The sequence below is a fragment of the Rattus rattus genome, chromosome 10 (assembly GCF_011064425.1).
Source record: "Rattus rattus isolate New Zealand chromosome 10, Rrattus_CSIRO_v1, whole genome shotgun sequence".
Classification (NCBI taxonomy): domain Eukaryota; kingdom Metazoa; phylum Chordata; class Mammalia; order Rodentia; family Muridae; genus Rattus; species Rattus rattus.
In genome coordinates, this window is record NC_046163.1 from 80,754,260 (window position 1) to 80,762,719 (window position 8,460).

The 8,460-nt window shown below is 37.8% G+C and overlaps 1 pseudogene; it reads right to left on the bottom strand.

Annotated features, from left to right (window-relative positions):
- Positions 1 to 2,852: 2,852 nt before the first annotated feature.
- Positions 2,853 to 6,855, bottom strand: LOC116910952 (annotated as a pseudogene).
- Between the last annotated feature and the right edge of the window lie 1,605 nt (positions 6,856 to 8,460).

The window sequence follows — 8,460 nt, forward strand, 5'->3', positions numbered from 1 at the left end:
GAGAAAATCTATAAAGCTAAAATGGAAGACATTTTTTTTAGAATATATCCTTAACACTTGGAAAACGTTGAGGATTTGTTTGTCTGACATGCCAGAAGTACAGTTGTTATCTGTAGAGCAAGTGAACGAGTAAATGAATGAATCTTTGTAAATTGTGTTTTTCAAAGTTTATAGCTTATATTAATCTTATCACTTATTGCTCAATCCAGACTCAATACAAATTTTCACATGAATTTCCTATTTGTGTTTAAATAGCTTTAGTGGGGTCTACTTGAGGAACCCCAAATAGACAAATATTTTTTTTCCCTAAATCTGATTTGCAATGTCAAACAGATGACATATAGTGCCTGGGTGCAGGAAGCAAAGGCTTCTTGATACCAAACTCTCCCTAAGAGTATTCCCTCACTGTGTTGCAACACAAATCTCCTGTCCAAATACCAGACAAATCCCCTGTGCTTCTGAGATATAAGAGTATGGGTACATCACAAAGGGAAGAAAGGACAGGACTCTGTTTAATTCATCACCTTGTCCTTTAGGTAACTAACTGTTCAGTACTGTCCTCAAATGGAGAACTTGAGGAGCAGATAGGAATGCTCAGCAATCAGCTGTGTTGTTCGTTTGGTTTGTTTTTGTTTTTTTGTGCCTCTGTGTGTGTGTGTGTGTGTGTGTGTGTGTGTGTGTGTGTATGTGTGTGTGTGTGGGTGTGTGTGTGCGAATCGTGTGTGTGCATATTATATCTGCAAATCATGCCAAACAGATAAGTAGTAACTAGTACTAATGGTACTAGTAAAGCCTAGTGACAGACAGTGTGAAAGTACATGTGACAGGATATCATAATCCCAAGCATAGTTACATAGTTACTTGGTGAACCGTGTCTGCATGTCATCATTAAGAAGATATTTTTCAGCTAGCTTCCTAGTCACTTGGTATAGGTCATGAGAACATTTTCTTGCTTCTTAAGAGTTGCAGTAGAAAATGTTGACAAGAATGACTATCCTAGACAAATCCATAGTTTACTTAAAAACGAAAGCCAATGGAACTATAGCTCAGTGGGTAAAGATCATGCCATACAGACAGGAAAGACTGAGTTCAAATCCTACCATGCACATTTAAATCCCACCCTGATGTTAAGTACCTGTAACACTGTACCCATAACACTGGGGAAGACTGGAGATAGAAAGATCCCTGGGGTTCATTGGCTATACATGCAAGACTAATCAGTGTGATTCAAGTTCATTGAACGCTTGTCTCCCAAAGTAAGTAGTGGGAAGTTATGGAGAAAGATACTTTAAGTACATAAGTACATATATTTTTACTTTTGGCAAGCACTGTCATATTCACATACATACATGCACATAATTGCACCAAAGGAAATATATATATATATATATATATATATATATATGGTTTATATTAGTAATAGCAGGAGAAATACATATGCCTAAAAATATCACTTTAACAGTCACACGTGTTGAGCCTGCATGTGCAAGCTAGGGTCCTAACCCAATGACAGGCAGAATAACTGGATCTATCTTTCATTCCTCTTGGTCCTTATTTTAGTATTGAGAAGCAGTTTAACTTTTTTCCATGTAAATTTGAATACTTCTGAAAGAGATTTCTTCAAAAGTAGAAGTACTAATTCTACAAAAATTATTCCCCAATGTCAGTTATCCTATAAAGAGGTTAATTTAACACAGAACACACATATATACACATATTTTTATCCACTTCTTATATTGTATAATAATATTTGTTGATGATTGCTTGTGTATTTTTTTTTTACTTTTAAATACAAAAATTAAAATCTGATGACTGGGTATAATTTAATTTTCCCAAGATAAAGTATTCCCACCCACTTCTGTCACAAAGTTCTTTATGGTTTTAGGCTGCTGATTTCATATAATTATAGAAATTTAGGACTATGTGTTTATATTCAGGGTTAATTTTGTGTGTGTGTGTGTGTGTGTGTGTGTGTGTGTGTGTGTGTGTGTAATTACGTGGGCATGTAGTGAGTATGGAGTCTGAGGTAATCAATAGATGTTGTTCTTTAGGACCATTCCATGTTTTTTTGTTGTAAAAGTTACTTATTCCTAACCTTGGGGTTTCTACCTTGCCTTTTTCATTTATTTCCTTGATGAAAGACAAAAACAACCTTTATATTTACAATAAGCCTTAAACATTAAAGAGCTGACAAAGTACCTTTTCTCTATGTTGCTAGAATCTATGTTCCTATCTGGAACCGAAGTACTCTTATAGCATCTCATCTCAAATATTTTAAATCTTTTTCCTAAATAAAATGGCTCCCCAAGAGCCTTATGATTTTCTTTAAAAATTTAGAAATTTCATTTTAGTTAGAAAAAATAAAGATAAAAATGGAAGTAGTAAAACATGGGGAGAGAAATGTGTTGCTGAGTTTTCAAATGATTGTTTTTGATACAGGGTCTCATTATAGAGTCCTGAGTTGCTTTGAAGTCTCTATTTAGACTAGGCTGGCTTCAAAGTCCATTGACCTCTGCCTAGAGGTGTGGGCTACCACAACTAGAATAAACCTGAATTTTGAATTTTTACAGAGGACAGCCTAGCTGTGAAGGGACCACACATTATTAATACTCTGATTTCAGAGGTAGGGCACTCCCCCCATATTCTGGATGTGCCACCAGGCAACACAGAACAACATCGTAAATATGAGAGTCCAAATTTAGGGCTTCTCTCTTACAGCTGCATACATTTTTGCATGTGCAAAGGTAGGAAATCTCTCCCCACTGACATAATGTGTCTGTCTGCCTTTAACCCCAAGGACACCCATTGTTCTGTTTGTGGTGACCCAAGTCTCTGCCTAGCTCCAGTGTCATTTATCTGCTTGTTTTCTTGACATATTTGAGGATGTAGCACTCTTTCCTTTTGGGGCAGTGACATTGTCGTTCATCAAATCTTGGTATACATTTACAGCGCCACACCTTTTCCATCTTCTCCATGGGATAGACAGCTTCCACATATTGGCAGATGAGCCTCAGCATCCTTGGCCCTGCTATTTTTTGTTGCAAGCCCTCGAGTGGTTGTTCTATAGTCGAAGATTCTAAAGTGGAATCAGGGAAGAACAGGGTGGTGAAGTTGCCCAATGACAGGTTCTGGGACAAGATCTCAACTACTACCCTGTCAGACATCAGGTAAAAAGAAGGGGACAGAAAGTTAGGTAAAGGAACCACAAACTTGGCCAAGGGTATTTTCAATAATTCTTTGTTGCTCCTTTCAGGAGGCAGCAGGGTCCCTTTAATCTCCTCTAAGAATCACTTGTTTATTGCATAAGTTTCTAAGTCTGAGCACTCAAGACAAGGAACATGAGTCTTTTGCCATTTCTGGTATGAGCTCCATGGCTACTCTGATTCCCTGTACCAGCAACCCTAGCTCAGAATTCTCATGACCTCCAGGGTCTATATGCCATTGATCTTGGCTCACAGAGAGAATAACTGCAGACAGTGGTGGACCATCCTGATGCAGGCAGGTCTAGTTGTTTCTTCTCCAGGAAGCTGCTGCAGCTGTACTGCTTGTGCAGGTTTTCTAGTGAGTCAATTTGTATGGGAACAAGTGGTGTAGGAGATGGGAGGCAAAGTTGCCAATGGACAGGCTGATCTCACAGATGTTGGGCAGTGGCTCCTTACTCGGAAGGCAGTCTGAGCCTGACACCTCAAAATCAAGCTGTGGAATATCCAGCTTGTCAAAGTTAATGGGCACTAGCCAGATCGTCTTGGAGTGCTAGTCAGGCCACTGACCTTTCTGTTGCACTGCTTCAAGTTAGATGTTTGTCACTACCTTGACCACTGTGATATCCACTGGAGGGATAGAGGAGCCCTAGCAGGCTACCTGTGGTGCCTCACGCTTATTGCCTCCCTCCAGGCGCAGGCCCTCCAGCTCATGACTTATGTACTGGGCATACTGCTGCCCTCAGGACTCTCTTCTTTCAGTTCAGGAAAGTAGATCTCTATGAACTTGGGGATGATCTTCAACCTCTCGAGATCCAGCCCCGGTTTGCCACCATCAACAGAGCAGTTGTACTTTTGGTGGTCAAACAATTTTGGGAAAAGCTAGTGCAGCAGGAACACAGTGAACTCACGTGAGGAGGATTCATCAAGGATCTCTGTGAGGCCATGGTATCTACAATATGTTTCCTGACAATGGTGTTACTGAGATCCAGAGACAGCTTCCTATTAGTCTTTGACCAGAAGGTGACCACCATCCAGTTGGTTTGCATGAAAGAAGTTGACAGCTTGGCCATCTGTCTTTCTGTCTTTCATTTCCTGCTGGGCAAAGAAGAATCAGAAGTCACTCAGAGGTCTCAAGTACTTAGCGGGCCACACAGCTGTGTCCTTCACAGAGGGTAATAGACTTGCACATACCAATCTAGTTCCAGATGAGCTGGAGGAGCAGTGACTCTAAATTCCACTTGGTGGAAAAGTGATGGATACTACAGACACTGCAGGAATCTAGGTTGTTGAAGAGTACTGGGAAAAGGTTCACAAGCAGGCAATAGGCTAGGCCACCACAGGACAGTTTCTGCTCCACAATCTGCTTCAGCTCTGCAGTAGTAATCTAGTATTCAAGGAGAGGCTAGGCCTTGGCCACCAGCTCAGAAAAGTCTACCTACTTTTTCTTTTTCCTTTTTTTTATTAGATATATTTCTTTACTACTCTCATCAATGGACAGATGATGAAAACAGAAATTAAACAGAGACATTGAGAAACTAACAAAAGTTATGAACCAAATGGAATTAACAGATATTTATAGAACATTCCATCATATAACAAAAGGATACACTTTGTCTCGGCACCTCATGGTACCTTCTGCAAAATTGAGCATATAATAGGTCATAAAACAGGCCTCAACAGATACAAGAAGATAGAAATAATCCCATCCATCCTATCAGATCACTACGGACTAAGACTGGTCTTCAATAACAACAATAATGACAGAAAGCACACATATACATGGAAGGTGAACAATGATGAACTCAATGACAACTTGATCAGGGAGGAAATAAAGAAAGAAATTAAAGAGTTCTTGGAATTTAATGAAAATGAAGATACAACATACCCAAATGTATGGGACACAATGAAAGCTGTGCTAAGAGGAAAACTCATAGATCTGAGTGCCTGCAGAAAGAAACGGGAGAGAGCATATGTCAGCAACTGGGCAGCACACCTAAAAGCTCTAGAACAAAAATAAATAAATAAAGCCAAGAGAAGTAGAAGACAGAAAATAATCAAACTCAGGGCTGAAATCAACCAAGTAGAAATGAAAAGTACTATACAAAGAATCAACAAATCTGGAGCTGGTTCTTTGAGAAAATCAACAAGATAGAAAAACCATTAACTATACTAACCAGAGGGCACAGACTGTGTATGCAAATTTAGAAAATCAGAACTGAAAAGTGAGACATAACAACAGAATTTGAAGAAATTAAAAAAAAATTCTTCAGATTATACTATAGAAGGATATATTCAACAAAACTGCAAAGTCTGGAAGATATGAACAATTTTCTAGAGAGATACAGGTACCAAAATTAAATCAGGAACAAATGGACCATCTAAACAACCCCATAACTCCTAAAGAAATACAAGCAGTTATTAAAAGTCTCCCAAACAAAAACAGCCAATGACCAGATGGGTTTAATTCAGAATTCCATCAGACATTCATAGAAGAACCTATACCAAAACTATCCAAAGTATTCCACAAAATTAAAACAGATGGAGCACTACCAAATTCCTTCTATGAAGCTACAATTACACTTATACCAAAACCACACAAAGACCCAACAAAGAAAGAGAACTTTAAACCAATTTCCCTTATTAATATTGATGAAAAATACTCAATAAAATTCTTGCAAATTGAATCCAAGAACACATCAAAAGGATCGTCCATCATGAACTAATAGGCTTCATCCCAGGGATGCAGGAATTGTTTAATATTCAGAAATCCATCAATGTAATCCACTATATAAACAAACTCAAAGATAAGAGTCACATGATGATTTCATTAGATCCTTACAAAGCATTTGACAAAATTCAACACTCCTTCATAATAAAAGTCCTGTAAACGTAAGGAATTCAAGGCCAATATCTAAACATAATAAATGCTGTATATAGCAAACCAGTAGGTAATATTAAACAAAATGGAGAGAAACTTGAAGCAATCCCACTAAAGTAAGGGACTAGACAAGGTTGCCCACTCTCTCCCTACTTATTCAATATAGTACTCGACGTCCTAGCCAGAGCTATCAGACAGCATAAAGAGGTCAAAGGGATACAGATTGGAAGGGAAGAGATCAAAATATCACTCCCCCAAAAGCTCCTCCAGAGAACTACTTAAGCTGATAAACAACTTCAGCAAAGTGTTAAGGTATACTATTAACTCAAACAAATCAGTAGCCTTCCTCTACCCAAAGGATAAACAGACTGAGAAAGAAATTATGGAAATCACTCCGTTCACAATTGTCCCAAATAGTATAAAATATCTTGGTGTAACTTTAACCAAGCAAATGAAAGATCTGTATGAAAAAAACTTCAAGTCTCTGAAGAAAAGAAATTGAGGAAGACCTTAGAAGATGGAAATGTCTCCAACGCTCATGTATTGGGAGGATTAATATAATAAAGATGGCCATTTTGCCAAAAGCAATCTACAGATTCAGTGCAATTCCTACCAAAATTCCTACCTGCTTCTTGATAGGGTGATATTCACCCTACTGTAAAGCTGAGGCATGTTAGATGTGAGGGGGTTAAACATATAGAACATCTTCAGGATAAGGAAGTAGATATTGGGGTTCCCATCAGTAGCAATTCTAGAACCACATTTCTGAGACATGTTCAACATGAGAAGGCAACCTTGTTACTAGAACCATCCTTCTCAAAGAGATAGTAGGGACTCAGCAGGTCTTCCAAGGAAAGTTTCTTCTTCTCTATTATCTTGAGGACGATGCCATACAGAGGCTTCTTGTGGGAAGGAGTGGTGGACTCAGTGGAAGGCTACTGTTCCACACACCACACAGCTCCCAATGTCACCTTTGATCCTTATGATTATCCAAGGTACAGAGCAGGAAAGAATAGATCTTTCTGCCTTTGAGAGTCAAAAGTAGATATTACTTATAATTTCTCACATATTCATAAATAGCCCAAAGCTTGTAAGACTGAGATGGTATGAATAACTTTATATATTTGTTGGTAAAATTATCTGTATTTTTTTTTCCGGGGCTGGGGACCGAACCCAGGACCTTGCGCTTCCTAGGCAAGCGCTCTACCACTGAGCCAAATCCCCAACCCAATTATCTGTATTTTTAAGTGATTTATAAACTATAACCACATTCAGGATTTCTTTTTTTTTTTTTTTTTGAGGGCGGATGGGGTTTTTTTATACTAAAGGTTAAATTTTCAAAACATAAATTTTGGGAAAATTAATCCAACAAAAAGCACAACATATTATCTGATGTTTAGATAATAAGTTTCAAGATTTTCTTCATATCTATTAAATGCTCAGTAAGAAAGATTAATGATCCTTTCACCCTATTTATTTTACTCATCAGAAAGGTAGAGTCCAGGGCAGGAACACATGCCAGAATTGTATGTGTAGTATACATTTCACATCAATGTTTAAGAGTACACATAGTATATGTGAGTTTGCTTGTTGGGACAAATGGACAAAATTGAGTGTCATTCCTTAGGTGCTTCTACCTTTGGGACAGGTTTTCTCATGGACCTAGAGTTTCACTAAACGGGATACCTTAGCACACCAGTGAGCTGCCAGGCATCTTCTGCTTTCATTTCACCTTTTTCCATTGCTGGAGTTATTAATCTGAATCCATGTGCCCAGATATGTGAGAGGATTTGGTAGATCTAAATGAGATCAGCTCTTTTGAATGGCATACACTTTTCTAGTTAAGTTATCTCTCCAGCTCTTTACTTAAGTGTTTAAATAAGTTTTGAAAAACAGGATTATTTTCAAATTTTCTTATAATTATTAAAAAAAGGTCCCTGAACCCTCCCCAAAATGTTGGATCTCAATTCTTAAGAGAAAATTAGATGTACAATTTATCCTACATAAAACACGTGCTATGTGTACAACGTTCTTTTGTTTATTGAGGATACATATAAAAATTGATCAAGATATTTTATGGTCCATACTCAGTGATGTACTTACATGATTAGAGACATTTAAGAATCATGTTATTTATTCATTTGAGCAGCTCAGGAATGTAATGAGTCCAGTGTATTTACCCTTCTTTGTAGTGGTTAGCAATTAGTTAACCAAGAAATATTTATGTGACGATTCTAGAGGCTTCATAGCAATCTCCATTTGAATTATACATGAATTTACAGAAATTAATTCACAGTTTTATTTCAGGATATAGTGGAGCTCAATTATTTCATAAAGTGTAGCGGTGCAGCAAATTCTGTATTCATTTTGAATAATTAG